Source organism: Coffea arabica, chromosome 3e (genome assembly GCF_036785885.1).
Source record: "Coffea arabica cultivar ET-39 chromosome 3e, Coffea Arabica ET-39 HiFi, whole genome shotgun sequence".
Classification (NCBI taxonomy): domain Eukaryota; kingdom Viridiplantae; phylum Streptophyta; class Magnoliopsida; order Gentianales; family Rubiaceae; genus Coffea; species Coffea arabica.
In genome coordinates, this window is record NC_092315.1 from 8759117 (window position 1) to 8778787 (window position 19671).

Here is a 19671-nt window from a genome sequence, read left to right on the forward strand (position 1 = left end):
CTAATTGTGCCAGTTGTCACTATTTCAAGGCAAATAAATAATTATGGATTTAAATGCCCTAATTGACAATAGATTACCAAATTAACTAATTATCCGGATCTAAGATAATCAATTAATTAAATAATCATAAGTGCTGCAATCAAAGAATATGCGAATACCAATAAATAAGAGAAAAAGATAAAATCAAAGAATATGGCCGCTACTGTTCCTTGACTATTGTGATAAAATTAGTTCATCCTTGATGAACGAAGCCCACAGGAAATTGAAGCAACAGTAGCGGCCATTAGCCTTGTTCGTGAGAGTTCAATTTGATCGATTGAATAAGGAAAAACCAGCAACTATAGAGAATGATTCAATTCTTTATAAGATTTCTGACATGCGGAGGAGTACTCCACAACCAAAAGCTAAGAAGGAAAAGTCCAAAAAGAAAATGCTAAGCTAGAGGTCCCTTATACGAAGAAGGAAAAGCTCCCAAAGAAAAGTCAACAACTAAGCTTCCAAGTAGTCCGCCAGTTCTCTGCGTTTCATTCTAATCTCTATCCCCCGCTCTCTGCTGTGCGGCGGCCAAGGAAAATAATATTTTAGCCATCCTTTCCTCTCCAGCAATTACTAAAATGGGCAAAAAATTTTCTTTGCCAGCAATGTCTCTGGAATAAGTTCTGTGACTTGGACTCCTTTCCTGTCAAATTGACACTTATTATCATATTTTTGTTATACTCTCTGAAATAAATGTAAAATGCTAAAAGTAAGTAGAATTCAACAATTAATCCACATCGAGTCAGGTAATAGGGGAAACTAATAATAAAATAAATGATAAAATTGCAATCTATCAATCCCCCCCACACCTAAACCATGCTTACTCTCAAGCATGAAAACAGCAAACAAGCACTAATATTTGACCATGGTCATTGCTCCATCTACCATATTGCCAAGATACTAAGAGAAAATCATATATCAAATATCAGTGATCAAAATCCGAGAAACATCACCCCGGTTAGTTTCTAAACCACAAACTCCTTCAATTTCAAGTTAACTAATCTAAGAAAAAGAAATGACGCACAACATTTATCAGCAAATGGTCCAAATATTAACCAAAATCTCAACATTAAATCCATAAATTGGCAAGCTGACTTCTATCACACACTAACACAACCTACGTTTTTTTTCACGTTTTCTATTATTTATTTTTTCCTTTTTTCTTTTTTTTTTAAGATAGCACAAAAGGCTTAGTCTCTAGCCATTGGAGCCTTTTGACGCGAACTCCAACATTTTCAGATGAAGGAGCCCGGTTACTCAACTCCTATCGCTATACGACCACGTACTCATAGAAATTACTACTTTTTGACTCGAAAATTGATACTTTTAGGTGAAGATCCTCGGTTATTCAGTAGTAACTAATAGCGGAGTACGGTCAAGTTTATTCACAGTCAAATAACATAATAATGCAGAATAACACCACTAAAAACAAAAATAGGAGCAGCTAGCCTCATTATTGCCAAACATGGAGAACTAAAGTTAATATTGGACCAATTCACATGAAAATGCCAACAATTATTCCTTATGCCTTGAAAAATTAACCAAGATCTCAAAAAAGTCAAGCAATCACTGATATTCACCAAAGAGATGTTATGGACTCAACCACATTAACTCGATACACTTTTATTATTATAATTTGGCAATAATAGAATTAGAGTCAACAATCCAATATCAAACTTTGGCATTCACATGAGAGCTAATTACTAAAAAAAAAAGAAAGAGACTGAATGAAAGATAGACAAATAATAAACTAGAAATAAAGGAAAAACACCTAAAAACTAAAAACTACTAAAAACTAGAACCACAACTGATCCCCCCTACACCTAAACGATACATTACCCTCAATGTAGCAAATAAACATCAAAAGTAGGAGAAAGGGCAACAAAACTTCCCTGAAATCGGATCAAAGTGGTGGGTGATAACCAAAGTGAGGCGTAAGACCTGCATGATAGATGAGGGCTACCAAATTCAAGTGCGTTTCCGAAGCACGATGATGGAGCGGTTGGAAGTGGCGGCGAAGCGACGTGGATGGTGAGTGAGCAGCAACGGCAGGCTTGGTGGCCACGCGAGTTGCTATGGGTGGCGTCGGCGAGAGAGTGAGAGAGATTGGAGCTGGCGGCTGGATCGAGAAGAGAGAGACAAAGGGCGAGCTGGAGGAGGGTCACGCGCCAGGTGGTGTGCGTTGGTCGCGCGCTCAGGATGGCGGCAGGCTGGACTACAGCGGCTGGTTCGTGGCAGACAGGAGCTCGCGGGTGGCGCTGGGGTGGATCGATGAGAGAGAGAGAGAGAGATGGTGAGAGAGAGAAGCGTGGCAGTGGAGAGAGGAAGACGGCAGCGGACGACTGCGGACAGGGAAGGACGGCGGCATGCAAGCGAGGTGGAGGAGATGGTGGTGGGCATAAGGGGTGCTCGGTCGAAAGAGAAGAAGGAACAGGGGAGAAGAAAGAAAGAAAAGAGGAAGAAAGAAGAAGAAAGAAAGAAAAGAGGAAGAAAGAAGAAGAAAGAAAGAAAGAAAAAGAAGAGGAAGAAAAAAGAAGAAAGAAAGAAAGAAAAAGAAAAGAAAGAAAGAAAGAAAAGGAAGAAAAGAAAAGAGAAAAACAAAAGCAAAATAGTTTTTGTTTTTTTTTTCATTTTTAGATTTTTTGTAAATTCTAATTTTGAAAATCAAAAGTTATAACTAAACGAAAAGTCTTTTTTTTTGTAATTAAATTTTTGTATAAAATTTTTTATTTTTTTTAATATTATTATTATGGACAAAACTTATTTTCAAAATTCAAAATTAGAGAGTAACAGGAAATTGAAAACTGTCTTCGAGTTTTGAATACTTACCTTTCTCGCGAAGGTGACGTGGGCACGTCAAGAGGGTAAGAACCCTTTTGACTATGAGCTCTCCTTACAACTTGACGCGGGCGTCTAAAAAAGGCAAGAATCCTTCTGACCATGAGCTCTTCATACGACTTGATGCGGACGCGTCATGTCAGAGAGACACCTACGAATCATCAAAACGAAAATTGAAACCCGAAATCAATCAAACTCAAGGAAAACATATTTAAACAGTCAAACAAATCGAATAAACAACTAAAAAAAATTGGGTTGCCTCCCAATGAGCGCCTCTCTTTAATGTCTTTAACTAGACATTAAACACCACTTTTCAATTTGGATGTAATTCAATTTTTCTTGTAATCGGTGGTCATCCTCCGGAATCCAAATAACCATTGAGTGCAGCCTTCTTTCTTGATTTTTTATTCATTTTCATTTCATAAATTGCTTTCATCCCCTGATACTTACTCGTAGCAACTTTGAATTTATCCCTACAAGCGAACTCATAAAATTCTTGTACAGAGGAATTAATAGCATGAATAACAAACACAGAGTGAAAATTTACAAGATATTCCATTGTATCAAAAATATTAAAGTAGACTATTTCTTCATCAAATTCCATGGACAAGGTACCCTTATTAACATCAATTTTTGTCTGTGATGTGCTCAAAAAGAGTCTACCTAATAGCAAAGGTGAGGGGTTAGGGGAATGATCATCATCCATGTCAAATATATAAAAGTCAGTTGGAAATACCAAATCATTAATTTTGACCAACACATCCTCAATCAACCTATTAGGGTATGCATTGGTTCGGTCAGCTAACTGAATTATTATCCCAGTTTCTTTTAATAGACCAAGACTTAGAGAAACATAGATAGATTTAGGCATTACATTAATCGATGATTCTAAGTCCAGCATGACCTTCCTAATCAAAGTGTTGCCTATTCTACAGGGGATAGTGAACATACCTGAATGCCCACACTTCGGTGGGAGTTTCTTTTGTAGAACCGCTGACACATTCTCCCCCACGATAACCCTTTCATCTCCCCTCGCCTTCTTTGGTTGACGCATAAATCTCTCAAAAATTTTGCATACTTTGGCACTTGTTTGATTGTGTCTAGCCGGAGGATATTGATCTCTACCTTGCGAAACACCTCCAAGATCTCTTTCTCTTTGTCCTGCTTCTTCGGTTTCTTCAAACTGTTAAGAAATGGAGGGGGATTAGTTTTAATGTCTTTGATCAGGTCAGGGAGTACCACTGGATTTTTTCTGCTTGTGTTCTCTGCCTTAAGCTCTTTCTCAATCTTCTCTTCATCCTTGTCCTTTGGAGTCACGAGTTTGGGCTCCTGAATTTCCTTCCCGCTCCTTAAGATTATTGCACTTACATTCTTCAGGTTCAATTCAGGTTGAGATGACAATTTTTCATAAACTTGGGATTCTAGGCGGTTGATTGCCACTGCCATCTGACTCATCTGACTTTGCATTTCTTGTATCTTGTCCAGTTGATTCTTCATACTTTGTAAGTCAGAATCCTTCTTTTGTTGATTAGCAATTAATTGTTTCATCATCTCTTCCATAGATAGACTTGAGTTTGAAGGGGGTGGTGGCGGACAAGGTTGGTACTATTGTTGGTACCATTGCTGCCTATTTGGTGCAAAATTGGGCTGCCTATATCCTTCATAGTTAAAGTTGGGGTGATCTCTCCAGCAGGGATTATACGTATTCGAGTACGGGTCATAGGGCTTTCTTAGCGCGGGCGCGTGACCAGCCATGTTCACTTGCTCCGCACTTTCCTCTTGAATCAGTGGGCACATCGCCGTAGAATGACCCATACCAGTGTAAATCCTGCACACTTTGGTCTGAGATGCATTTCCTACAGCCAGTTGCCTAACAAAAGAAGTCAACTCAGTCAACTGCTGCTGGATAGACGATGTCTCTACCTCATTCACCTTGCGTATCGGGACATCTTCCCTTATACCAAATTATTGCGAATTCTCAGCCATTCGTTCAATTAGCTCCCATGCTTCCCGAGGAGTTTTGTTCACCAATGTTCCTCCACTTGCAGCATCAATTATGCTTTTGTCTCTGAAAAGTAACCCCTCGTAAAAATATTGGATGAACAGTTGCTCACTTATTTGGTGCTAAGGGCACTTGATGCACAACTTCTTGAATCGCTCTCAGTGATCATAAAGCGACCCCCTTGGGTGCTGCTTGATACCACAGATCTCCTTTCTTAGACTTGTAACTCGAGACGAGGGAAAATACTTGTCTAAGAACTTTTTTTTCAGCTGGTCCCACGTGGTGATACTACCTGGTGATAGATAGTATAGCTAGTCTTTTGTAGAGTCCTTCAAGGAGAAGGGGAATACCCTCATTTTTATTTGCTTTTCTGTGCTTCCCGGGGGTTTCATACTGTTGCACATGACATCAAACTCTTGCAGGTGTTTGTATGGCTCCTCACTTGATAAATCATGGAATGATGACAAAAGATGAATTAGCCCAAATTTTAATTCAAATGGAGTGTTAACACTCAAACTCGGGAAAGTAATGCATAAAGGCTACTGATTTAAATCAGGAGCAACCAACTCCCTTAATGTTCGTGCATTAGCCATAGTGACTTTTTCTTGATCCGAATCACTCGAAGTGTCATTAAACGAATCTGTTGGTTCAACTTCTGGCTCAGGTCTCTGAGATGCAGCACAAGAGTGCTCTTCTCAGAGTTGTCTGGTTTCTTTTCTTATTCTACGCGCAGTCTTCTCTACCTCGGGGTCGAAAATTAATTCACCTGTACGAGAAGAACGAGACATACATTCAAAAAGTACCAGAAAATTAGAACAAAGATGAGCTCAAAAAGAAACAAATAACTAACACCAGTCCTCGGCAACGACGCCAAAAATTGACAGGTTGTCGAAACCTGTGCAATAATAAAAATAAAGCTAATTGCGAATTAAAATAGCCAAAATCTGATTCCAAGTACTGGAGTAGGGACTCTAAGTGTGCAATGGGTTACTTGATTCACCCTGTTCTCGAAGAATTTGCTTGATCCGATATACCCGAATGGGATGGCTTTTACACAAATAATTATTAATTTGTAAACAGGGTAAGTAGGGTCGTATTCTCAGGAATTGGGTGTATTTGTCTCTTTAGAAATTCAAAATAACCCAGGGGGTGTTTTTGTATAGAGGATGACAATTAAAACAATTTAACTAAAAATAAAGTAGCCAACCAAAAATTAAATGACAATTCACTAAAATCAAGACAATTATAATTAAATGCTTAGCCAAGAAATAACTTCAGCAATGGTTCACCTAATTGATCATCGATGCACAAGCAATTCCAATTATTTATTAATAAATAGGTTATAACTGTCAAACAAGCGATGACAGACAACCCCTCCTTACTGTGTCGGTGATTAAGGTACGCCCATTAATCACTACACTAATTGAGAAATAATCTTAGGTACGCCTATAAGATTTAATTCCCCAATTGTCTTACGTATTAGAGGAGTCCTATTCTAATCAAATAACGCACTACCAGGGTTATTTCAGATTAGCTCGCATATATCCTTGACACAAATCTAATCGTACCAATTGTCACTATTTCAAGGCAAATAAACAATTATGGATTTAAATGCCCTAATTGACAATAGATTACCAAATTAACTAATTATCCGGATCTAAGATAATCAATTAATTAAATAATCATAAGTGCTGCAATCAAAGAATATGCGAATACCAATAAATAAGAGAAAAAGATAAAATTAAATCGATCTCACAATATTTTTAGGCGAACCAAAGCCTCCGTTGTTCCTTGACTATTGTGATAAAATTAGTTCATCCTTGATGAACGAAGCCCACAGGAAAATGAAGCAACAGTAGCGGCCATTAGCCTTGTTCGTGAGAATTCAATTTGATCGATTGAATAAGGAAAAACCAGCAACTACAGAGAATGATTCAATTCTTCATAAGGTTCCTAACATGCATAGGAGAACTCCACTACCAAAAGCTAAGAAGGAAAAGTCCAAAAAGAAAAAGCTAAGCTAGAGGTCCCTTATACGAAGAAGGAAAAGCTCCCAAAGAAAAGTCAACAACTACGCTTCCAAGTAGTCCGCTAGTGCCACTGGCCATTTGGTCCAGTGGTCATCACCATTAAAGGTGATGCTGGAGGTCAGGGGTTCAATCCCTGCCTCCCACAAATTTGCCACAATTTGTGGCGGTCTTAATTGACTTTCATCGATGGAGTCTGTACTCACATCGAACCCCCTCCCCTTCCCCTTAGACTAGGCTAGATTAGGTTATAGGACATCTATCGTTGCGACAAAAAAAAAAAAAGTAGTCCGCTAGTTCTCTGCGTTTCATTCTAATTTCTATCCCCCGCTCTCTGCTGTGCGGCGACCAAGGAAAATAATATTTTAGCCGTCCTCTCCCCTTCGGAAATTACTAAAATGGGCAAAAATTTTTCTTTGCCAGCAATGCCCCTGGAATAAGTTCTGTGACTTGGACTCCTTTCCTGTCAAATTGGCACTTGTTATCATATTTTCATTCTACTTCCTGAAATAAATGCAAAATACTAAAAGTGAGTAGAATCCAACAATTAATCCACATCGGGTCAGGTAATAGGAGAAATTAATAATAAAATAAATGATAAAATTGCAACCTATCACAATTATTTGTACTTTTTCTTATAGACAGAAATCAATTTAAGCTAGTGTTTAAATACATTTCACTAAAATGTTGTTGAGTTTGCCACATGGAATTCATTTAGAGGCGGTGAACGTTGACTATCAATTCTCTGTGATCGGTTTGTAATGTAAATGCCACTGATAGACTTTGCAAAGTCTTTATTCGATAATTGAATTCTAAATTTTAATAAAAATTTTTAGAAAAGAAATTGCAAAAGGTGAGAAAGGAAAACAAACTGTACGTAGGCTTGAATTGAACTCTTTTGATTTTGCCTTCGTTTCGATGCAGGAAGGAGAAATGGACTGCTTTTATCAGCATTACAATTGGCACAGTATCTATCAGGTCAAGAGTATAAGAGTCCAATTAACGGCAAAATATTAAGTTTCAACGTGTGCGTTCATAAGGAAAGAAGACCTCTGAAGTCCTGTATTTAAAGGGAGGATCCATCAATGTCTCATTTTGCAGTTCATAGAAGTAAACAAATTAACCAATTGGCCCATCTCAGCTGAGATAGAGCAAAAGCAATCATGCTTCCAAATTTCATAAGAGATGTTTTTTTCATGTTTATTTTAGTACTACATACACTAGCGCCAACACTTCCTTCCAAAGTTTGTGCATCAGATTTTGCTGAAGAGGCTGCATCATGCCATGCAGACAAGAGAGTGAACTCACCATAGTGATGCTTTGAAATTAACATAACATAACATAGCTGGTTATATCCATATAAAATTGATGCCTATGTTAAGTTGATGGATTTGAATAAATTATCTTGTCATCCATATAAATCTAATTAGAAACAAAAAAAAATTAAAGAAAAGAAAGAACTACACATAGTCTATGGAAGATGGCGTCTAATTCAAGGGGTGCAAGCAGATGCGATATCTAAGCCACTGATCCAATCTGCATTCATATGATTATTCATGTATAAGAGAGGGTATCTGCTCAATCTGCTTGAGCAGATATCCTGTTTTAACGGATCCGGTTCCGTGCATGCGAACTGTACACTGCTACATGTTTTGCCAAATAGATTTAAGGACAAAATTCACATCACATTATGATTAAGGGAAATTTGCCAAATTGGTCCCTAACATTTACCAAAAACACTTTTTTAGTCCTTAACATATAAAATCAGCCAAAATGATCCTTCACATTTAAATTATGAGCCAATTTGGTCCTATTGCTCGTTTCTGCTCATTTCTCCCGCTAAAAATAGCATACCCCCCTCACGTGGTCATATTTTTAGGAGCAAAACTGGAAATACATTTCATTACCGGTCGAAAAAAGCCATCTTTCCTTCATCTAATCACCTCACTAACCCATGAAATTGAAGAGGGAAAATACAGTAGCAAGAAATTGGGAAGAAGAAGCTGACCTTTGAAGAGTAAAATGGATCCAAACGAGCGATGTCTTTGTGGAAAGGAACCCATCATTGTGACTTCTTGGAAACCTGCAATCAGATACTTACAAAATAGTTGTAATACTTGGGGAGGGGGGGAGGGTGAGGCATCTGATTTTTTGTTGGTTGGGGGAAGGGGAAGAAGAGATAGAGAGAGGTAGTTACTCTTGGCGCTGGAGGGATTTGAGGATGGAAGCTTTGGAAGACTCGATCTCCCATCCATGTATCCGAAGTCCAACCCGCCCGTCCGGCAGCAACTCCGCTCCGGCTTCTTTCAATTCTTTCTGGTCTGCCTCCCACTCCATGCCCCCTACCTCACAAAACAAGCACCGTAACGATTTATGTCCAGTCCTGTTCCAGATTCTGCAACCCCCCTTCTGCTGGGCTGGCGACTAGAGCTGGTTTTCTACTTCCACAAGGATGGTTTCCGAACGGCGATGGATTCCAGCTACCGCTTTTTGTGAAAGGTCAGAATCGTCATTGCATCTTGTTTGTGTCTCTGTGTGTGTGTGTGTGTGTGTGTGTGTACATGCCCTCTTAATTTTCTTCACGATTTTTTGGCCAAACCTTCAATCTTTTCTCAATCACACCCTACAGGTTTGTCCTCGTCATCATCGGCAGTACATTTCCAAGTTATGCTTGTTAATTTGGGGATGCAATTAGGGTTTCTTCAAACTGTAATTTGAGGGCCAAAGGTGAAATGTGTATTTTGATGGTGGTCCCCTATCCTTTTACCTTCAACCGGTAATGAAATGTGTTTTCCGGTTTTGCCCCTAAAAATATGACCACGTGAGGGGGACGTGCTATTTTTAGCCGGAGAAATGAACAAAAACGAGCAATAGGACCAAATTGGCTCATAATTTAAATGTGAAGGATCATTTTCGCTGATTTTATATGTTAAGGACTAAAAAAGTGTTTTTGGTAAATGTTAGGGACCAATTTGACAAATTTCCCTATGATTAATGCACTCGAACAAATATCTACTGAAGAATGATGAATGATGCAGAGCGTCTCTGCGACATAGATATAGAAATATCTTTGACAAGGTTGATTGTCTTAGCTACGGATTAGATTATTAAGGAAGCCAATAGAGTTGCATATGAGTTAGCAAATTTTGTCGAACAAGATAAGACATCTCGATTATTTTGTCTTAGCTGTGGATTGAATTTCTCGGATTTACTAATTTTTGCACACCTCTACCTAATTCCACCCCAAGTAGAGATTTTAGAGGTAATTTTTTCTTTTTTTTTGGTTTCGTTGGCTGGGTTGAACTAAGTGACTTGGAATATTGGACCTGGTTGGCCTCCTCCCTCGTATAATTATGCCAAACAGCGGGTATCGCCATGCCAGAATCTTTCCAAAAATTGATTATCGGAAGTGTTAGCGGCAGCAATGAATGAACTCACTATTGGAGAGGTACATATACAAGTAGAAGGGAAAGTAAATGGTCAAAGGATAGATAATGGTTTTGCATTATCCATCTAAATCCAATCAATTTGTGTTCATTTATAAAAGGGCAAATTACATTTTACCCCCCTATGGTTTACCCTTTTTTACATAACCCCCTATAGTTTCAAAAGCTATACATAACTCTCTCATGGTTTAGATTAAAGTGTCAAAATAACGGAAATAGTCACTCGTAATGTAACTTCTAAAAATATCGAAATTACCCTTATAAATACATGATACATTAACCCTGTATGATTTTTATATTTTACCATATAATCTCCTTATGATTTAATATTTTACCATATGGCTCCCTTATGATTTTCAAAATATACACATAACACCCCTTGGTTAATACATAATTTTCAACTTTATATAAGGGTAATTTTGACATTTTAGGTGATGCCGTTACGAATGATCATTCCCGTCACTTTGACACTTTAATCCAAACCATAAGGGGGTTATTTATAACTTTTGAAATCATAAGAGGGTTATGTAAAAAAAAGCTAAATCACAGGGGGGGTAAAGTGGAATTTGCCCTTTATAAAACGGCAAAATAATGGTGAGATTTAAGAAGCAAGGAAGGTGAATTAGAGTTTAAACTTAAAACCTCTAATTTCTAGAACCCCAACTTTAACCACTAAATAGGATATCAGCATTTCATTCACACAGCCAATTACAATAATTTAACCTAGTTTGAATGTCAACATGAATTCTTAGTGGTTTACACGCTGCTAAAGTGAGTACCACTAGGGAAGGCGGATGACTGACCGAGAATTTGTTGACTTTTCAACGCCCACCACGGTTGAATTGGTGGCAAAATTTTGCATCCCACATCGACAAAGGCTTGAGGAAAGCCTTCTCTGGTTTCCTATAAATAAGGAAGCTTATTGAAGGAATTAACTCGCACCACTCAAGAGAGTTATATGGGCTATTAGCTTCTTGAGTCATCTAACCCATTCAGTTAAATATTTTAGGCTCTCTTGATTTGAGTTTAGGAATATTTTCTAAACTCTTTTGTAAGTGCCTATTGGCCTAGGAACCACTTTCCTACGGTCTTTTGTATTTCTTCTTCATAGTAGAAATATTGCTCCTCCCTCGCCCGTGGACGTAGGTCAATTTGACCGAACCACGTAAATCTTCTGTGTCTTTTATTTGCTTTGTTATCCGTCTTTATATGGTCGGTTTTACCGCCTAATTATTATATGGCTGGTATCTACCGCCTATCTATTATATGGTCGGTTATACCGCCTACTTTGTGCTAACTTGAGTTTGTCTATTCCTGGCCCGGTCCTAACAAACTGGTATCAGAGCTAGTTGTTATATTTTGCAAGACAGGTTCATCTGGTGGGGCCCGTTCATCTGGTGGGGTCCGTCCATCCTGTGGGGTCCGTTTATCTGTGGGGCCCACTCATCCTGTGGGGTCCGTTTATCCGTGGGGCCCGCTTACCTTGTGGGGTCCGTTCATCCCCGTGGGGCCCGCTTATCTCGTGGGGTCCGCTCACCCTGTGGGGTCCGCTCACGAGACTTGCATATTTGTTTGGCCAGTTTTTTGAGACAAACTTCACGTTACAGATTTTGTGGCAACAATGACGATAACAAAGACGGTTGTCGAGAAATTCGACAGGAATGTCAACTTCGGAATGTGGCAGCTCAAGATGGAGGCCATTCTTGTTCAAGACGGAGTTGATCTAGCAATTCACGGAATCGAGAACAAACCAGAAGAAGTCAAGGATGCGGATTTCGCCGATATGGATAAGAAGGCCAGATCCAGCATAATCTTAAATCTCTCCGATGAGGTATTGCGTGAGGTAGCAACGGAGACTTCGGCCAAGGCTATGTGGGATAAATTGAAAGCCTTGTATATGAAGAAGACAGTCGAGAATCGACTATATCTGAAGCAGAGTTTGTACATGCTTCGGATGTCTGAAGGTACATCTATACTCTCCCATCTTGATAAATTTGATTCCATTATTATGGATTTGGGGAATATAGATTCGAAAATTGATGATGAAGATCAAGCCCTATTACTTTTGTGTTCCCTTCCCCAGTCTTTTAAGCATTTCCGCGATACTATGATTTATGGAAAGGAAACAATTTCGTATCGGAAAATTAAATCTGCATTAAAATCTAAAGAGCAGATAGATAGGGACATTACTGGGGAAACTAGTGGGAGTCAAGCCGATGGCTTGTTTGTTCGGGGTAGATCTGAAAAGAGAAACACAGAAAATAGAAGTAGATCCAAATCCAGACATAAAAATGTGGTGTGCAATTATTGTAAAAAGAAGGGCCATGTTATCTCTGATTGCTTTAAATTGAAAAATAAAGAAAAGCAAAAAGGGAAATTTGTTGAGAAAAATACTGAATCCGCTGAGGCTAGTATAGCAGCTGATGAGAATGATGGAACTATTTTCTGTGCAACGGAAAATAATTTTAGGTCTAACAATGAGTGGATTTTAGATTCGGGTTGTTCATATCATATGTGTCCCAATAGGGACTGGTTTTCAACATATGAATCAGCTGAAGGTGGAGTTGTCTTAATGGGCAACAACGCTGTTTGTAAAGTTGTTGGCAAAGGCACAATCCGGATTAAAATGTACGATGGTATTGTGAGGACGCTCACAGATGTTAGACATGTTCCAGATTTGAAGAAAAATCTCATCTCTTTGGGCACTCTTGAGTCTATCGGGTGCAGGTATTCAGGTGGAGACGGAGTTCTCAAAATTACTCGAGGAGCTCTTGTTGTTATGAAGGCACACAGATCTGGTACTTTATATATTTTGCAGGGATCTACTGTTACAGGTGCTGCTGCTGTTTCTACATCAACTTTGTCTGACTCTGATTTTACCAAATTATGGCACATGAGATTGGGGCACATGAGCGAGAAAGGCTTATCTATTTTATGCAAACGAGGTCTTCTTGGTAGTCAAAGTATTGGAAAGATGGGACTCTGTGAACATTGCATTTTTGGAAAGCAGAAGAGAGTTAGCTTCTAGTTGCCGGCAGTTCACAGGACAAAAGGAACTTTGGACTACATTCATTCAGACCTCTGGGGGCCTTCTCGTGCTCCTTCTAAAGGAGGTGCCAGGTACATGTTGACTTTCATTGATGATTATTCAAGGAAAGTTTGGGTATATTTTCTTAAGCATAAAAATGATGTTTTCCTAACTTTCAAGCAATGGAAAGTTTTGATTGAGAAGCAAACAGGAAAACACATTAAGCGGTTGAGAACAGATAATGGCATGGAATTTTGTGGAGGTGAATTTAATGAATTCTGCAAGAATGAAGGAATTGTTCGGCATCACACCGTCAGGATGACGCCTCAACAAAATGGTGTGGCCGAACGTATGAACAGAACGCTTTTGGAGAGAGCAAGATGTATGATCTCCAATGCAGGGTTGACAAACGACTTTTGGGCAGAGGCGATCAATATGGCCTGTTATATTGTCAACCGTTCTCCTTCTGCATCTCTTGATTTCAAAACTCCTGAGGAAGTTTGGTCAGGTACTCCTGCTGATTACTCCAATTTAAAAGTTTTTGGCTGTCCAGCATATATGCACGTGAATGATGGAAAATTGGAGCTTAGGGCTAAAAAGTGCATTTTTCTTGGGTATGCTTCTGGGGTGAAAGGATACAGATTATGGTGTCCTGATCCCAAATCTCCAAAATTTGTGATCAGTAGAGATGTTACTTTTGATGAATTGTCTATGTTATCTTCCAAGAAGGAGTCTTCCAGTCCTTGTACTACTGATAGTACACAGAAGCAGGTGGAGCTTGATATTGGCAGTTCTGGTCCTTCTCAGACCAAATCTTCTATTCAACAAATGCCAGTAGATGCACCTGAGTCTACTGTGGAAGATAGTTCAGAAGAAGAGGAATATTCCATAGCCAGAGATAGACAAAGGAGAGACATTCGACCACCACAAAGATATGCAAATTTAGTTGCATATGCTTTGTCTATTGCAGAAGAAACTGATGCAGTTGGTGAGCCTTCCACCTATTCAGAAGCAGTTTCTTGTGATGATTCTGCAAAGTGGTTGATTGCGATGAATGAAGAAATTGAATCTCTTCATCGTAATGAAACTTGGGTTCTTGTAAAGCCGCCGTCAGCTAAGAAAATTGTTGGATGCAAATGGGTCTTCAAGAAGAAGGAAGGTATTCCAGGGGTTGAAGATGCAAGATATAAAGCACGATTGGTTGCAAAGGGCTATAGTCAGGTACAAGGTATTGATTTTAATGATATATTCTCACCTGTTGTTAAACATAGCTCTATTCGTGTTTTGCTTGCTTTAGTAGCCATGTATAATTTGGAGTTAGAGCAGCTTGATGTTAAGACAGCTTTCTTACATGGCGAACTTGAAGAACAAATTTATATGAAACAACCCCAGGGTTTTGAAATTGAAGGTAAGGAAGACCATGTTTGCTTATTGAAGAAATCCTTATATGGATTGAAACAGTCTCCAAGACAATGGTATAAAAGGTTTGATTCCTTTATGTTGGGTCATGGTTATTTGAGGAGCATGTATGATAGTTGTGTTTACTTCCGGAAGTTAAATGATGGTTCTTTCATTTATTTGCTGCTTTATGTTGATGACATGCTCATTGCTGCCAAGAATTTGTCAGAAATTCACACTTTGAAACTGCAGTTAAATAGTGAATTTGAAATGAAAGATTTGGGAGCAGCTAAGAAAATTCTTGGCATGGATATCAAGAGAGATCGAGGAGTAGGGAAGTTATTCTTGACCCAGAAAAATTACCTTGAGAAAGTTTTGGAGCGTTTTGGCATGAAAGATGCTAAACCAGTATCTACTCCTCTTGCTAGCCATTTTCGGCTATCTGCTGCTCAATCACCAAAATCAGATGAAGAGGAAGATTATATGGCACGGGTTCCTTATTCCAGTGCAGTCGGCAGTATTATGTATGCAATGGTTTGTACTCGTCCAGATATTGCACAAGCAGTCAGTGTTGTTAGCAGATATATGTCTTGCCCTGGTAAAGCACATTGGCAAGCTGTGAAGTGGATTCTCAGATACTTGCGAGGTACTTCAAATGCATGTTTGGAGTTTGGAAGAAATAATAACACTTTGGTTGGTTTTGTAGACTCAGACTACGCTGGAGATCTTGACAGGAGAAGATCACTTTCAGGCTATGTATTTTGCATTGGCGGTTGTGCTGTTAGTTGGAAAGCTACTCTACAACCTGTCGTAGCTTTGTCTACTACAGAAGCAGAATATATGGCTGTGACCGAGGCAATCAAAGAAGCCTTGTGGTTGAAGAGTTTATTTAGCGAGCTAAGTCTATATCAAGGTGTTATTGATATTCACTGTGATAGTCAAAGTGCCATACACTTGACTAAAGATCAGATGTATCATGAGAGGACGAAACACATTGATGTGAAGTATCACTTCATTCGGGATATCATTGCTGAGGGAAAAGTCCTTATTCAGAAAATCAATACCAAGGACAATCCAGCTGACATGTTTACGAAACCTCTTCCAGTTTACAAGTTCAAGCAGTGCTTGGACTTGATTGGTGTTCGTTATTGGTGATTTAAGCCCATTGGGGCTTATGTGAAGAAGGTGGAGCAGTTTTTTGGGTGGAATCCAAAATTATGCCAAGGTGGAGATTTGTTGACTTTTCAACGCCCACCACGGTTGAATTGGTGGCAAAATTTTGCATCCCACATCGACAAAGGCTTGAGGAAAGCCTTCTCTGGTTTCCTATAAATAAGGAAGCTTATTGAAGGAATTAACTCGCACCACTCAAGAGAGTTATATGGGCTATTAGCTTCTTGAGTCATCTAGCCCATTCAGTTAAATATTTTAGGCTCTCTTGATTTGAGTTTAGGAATATTTTCTAAACTCTTTTGTAAGTGCCTATTGGCCTAGGAACCACTTTCCTACGGTCTTTTGTATTTCTTCTTCATAGTAGAAATATTGCTCCTCCCTCGCCCGTGGACGTAGGTCAATTTGACCGAACCACGTAAATCTTCTGTGTCTTTTATTTGCTTTGTTATCCGTCTTTATATGGTCGGTTTTACCGCCTAATTATTATATGGCTGGTATCTACCGCCTATCTATTATATGGTCGGTTATACCGCCTACTTTGTGCTAACTTGAGTTTGTCTATTCCTGGCCCGGTCCTAACAGAATTTTTGAGTAGGTGCTCTTTTGTGTATTCCAGTATCAACGTAAAATATGGACGTCAAGTAGAGTAGTCAATTGACTCAAGGGAAAAGAGAAGTGGAATTTGATCCGGCTGAAGTGGTTTTTCCAAAATGTAAAAATTGCAATTGAGCTTATTCAACATGCTGATTGCACGTCCTTCTGTGCTGATTGGCTAGCAAGAAAAGGAAGGGACCAACAAGAAGACTTTTTGTTATTGAATGTAATGCCATCAGATGCAGCTTCCTTACTTGAAGCAGATTTCTTAGAAGCATCCATTCCGCGTTTTGTACTGGATGATGTTTAATTCAATTAATATTTCTTGTTTTACCAAGAAAAACAAAAAGAAGTGGGGTTTTCAACTCAAAATCGGAATAGCTTTCAAAGTAAATGCCAAACATAGAGAGAGCAAAATGTCTGAAAGCACCACAGAGCTTGCAATTCTTGAATTCTACTTTTGATTGACTTCACAAATTCTATATACTCAACACTTGAATTCTGAAACATCATGAAAGAAAAGAAAGACAATGGTGAGAAAGGAAGACAAATTGCAGGCCTGATTTAAACTCTATTGATTTCACTTTCATTCCAATTCGGGGGACAAATGGATTTCTAATTTCAAAAAATTACACCTTCACCCCTTATTTCCATGTATTTGGTCACTAATAAATCCAGTTTGCTTGTGTCAACAAAAGATATTAGATGAATATCCAATATACCATTATGGAACTTTATACTAAAAGTTTAAACAAAAAAGAAAAGAAAAACTCTTTCGCTTCTTTCTCTCCCACCAAAACTATGACCACAACAGTTTTTTAAGGAGCAGAGTTGCACTATTATTGGGGGAAGGCTAAGATGGATGGTGGGGAAGAGTGAAGAATTGTAAGCAAGAGATTCTAAATTTGAAATCTTCCCGTCATCAAAAACAAATAAAGATAAAAATAAAAGCATTCCATTGTCGCCAAGTCCACGTTTATTACTAGTATCACAGGCTGTAAGCAACAAAGAAAAACAAGAAGAGCAATAGAAAGCTCTTTGTTTTACTACTAGAGTAACGACCACCACAGTCAATTCCACTATGGTTCTACTATCCTAACCCAAAAAGATTTTCCAATAACACAAGATGCATATTCTAGAAGCCAGAAAGGAAAAACTCACGCACAGTGATGTGCTTGCATATCATCCTTATTGCATCCACTTCTATGTTACTCATCTTTATTGCATCCACTTATATATCAGTCATTGTCAATAAAATTCAATATATCATTTCTTAGTTTATTCAAGTAAATAAAGTGACGGAAAGGGTTGGATTGGGTGATAAAATAAAATTATGTTATTCATCTTTATTTCATCCACTTCTATATCAGTCATTGTAAGTAAAATTCAATATATCATTTCTTAGTTCATTCAAGTAAATAAAGCGGTGAGAGAAGGTTGGATTGGACGGTAAGATAGAAGAGATTATAAGTAGAAAATTCTATTTTGAAGACCTCCCACTTACGAAAAAAAATGTGGCTGCTGCCCTATTAAAATGGAGACTCAGTTTTGCCAACCAGAATAATTCCCTCTTTATTTCATGGAACATATGGCTAACCAAAACCAAGTGCTGGTGTTTCATGCAATAATGATAGATGTGTCAAGTGTCAATAGATTGAACCTCAAAAATTCTAATATCAACACTACACTCTATGACTTCTCATTTTCATCATTGCTAAATATTGAATACGTTGATCCATCCATGAATGAACTTTTTGGCAGCATATTACCCCGGATTGGTAACCTATCCAAGCTCATTTATCTCGATTTCACGTCCAATCTGTTGCCACGAGAATCGAGCCTGAATTTGGCTTTGTTTTGAAATCTTCAAGTCCTCCACTTGAACGAAAATCACTTGACTGATTCAATTCCAAAGCCAATAAGCCAGCTAGTCTCGGAAACTTATCATTGCATTCTTTTTTGACCTCTAAACATTTTTTTAAAAGGTCTAACCATTTACCAGCTCCAATTACACCTACTTTACATAACCTGAATAAGCTGGAGAATTTGTTCCTCTTCCAAAACAACATTTATTGTCTCATTCCAGTTGGAGTACGGCAGTTGAAATCACTTTTACTAATTCTCATTAGATGATTTTACTAATTAATCACAACAATTGAATTAAATACGATTCAATTAAAACTACCGGAAATATTCTGGTTGAACAAAATTAGTATGTTACTCACTAATTGAATAATCTTAATTAAAACTACAAATTATTTTTTGTTATAGTCATGAATTAACAAGTTGGTAATCGAATAATTCCCGGAGAACATGAGTTTTTACTTATAATTCATTTTGGAATAGCATGTGCAAGAAATGAAACCAATAGTTGTCACTGGTTGTCTTTTAAAGCAAGTAGCATCGGTTTAATTCAATTCAAGGCTACTTAAACAATTTCTTTATACAAAATCGGTACTTTATGCACAAATCGATGTACTGTTTGTACAATTATTTGTATTTTTTCTTATATACAGAAATCAATTTAAGCTAGTGTTTAAAAACATTTCACCTAAATGTTGTTGAGTTTGCCACATGTAATTCATTTAGAGGCAGTGAACGTTGACTATCAATTCTCTGTGATCGGTTTGTAATGTAAATGCGAAGCTGATAGACTTTGCAAAGTCTTTATTCGATAATTGAATTCTAAATTTTAATAAAGATTTTTAGAAAAGAAATTGCAAAAGGTGAGAAAGGAAAACAAACTGTACGTAGGCTTGAATTGAACTCTTTTGATTTTGCCTTGGTTTCAATGCGGGAAGGAGAAATGGACTGCTTTTATCAGCATTACAATTGGCAAAGTATCTATGAGGTCAAGAGAATATAAGAGTCCAATTGACGGCAAAGTATTAAGTTTCAACGTGTACGTTCATAAGGAAAGGAGAATGGCCAAAAAAACAAAAAGATAATGAAGACCGCTGACGTCTTGTATTTAAAGGGAGGATCCATCAACGTCTCATTTTGTAGTTCATACAAGTAAACAAATTAACCAATTGGTCCATCTTCAGCTGAGATAGAGCAAAAGCAATCATGCTTCCAAATTTCATAAGAGAGGTTTTTTTCATGTTTATTTTAGTACTACATACACTC

The 19671-nt window shown here is 38.1% G+C and overlaps 1 non-coding gene across 1 annotated transcript; it reads left to right on the plus strand.

Annotated features, from left to right (window-relative positions):
* Positions 1–4990: 4990 nt before the first annotated feature.
* On the plus strand, positions 4991–5097 carry LOC113738342 (small nucleolar RNA R71). Its single transcript, XR_003460127.1, has one exon. It is a non-coding gene; the product is annotated as a small nucleolar RNA R71 (small nucleolar RNA).
* The last annotated feature ends 14574 nt before the right edge of the window (positions 5098–19671 follow it).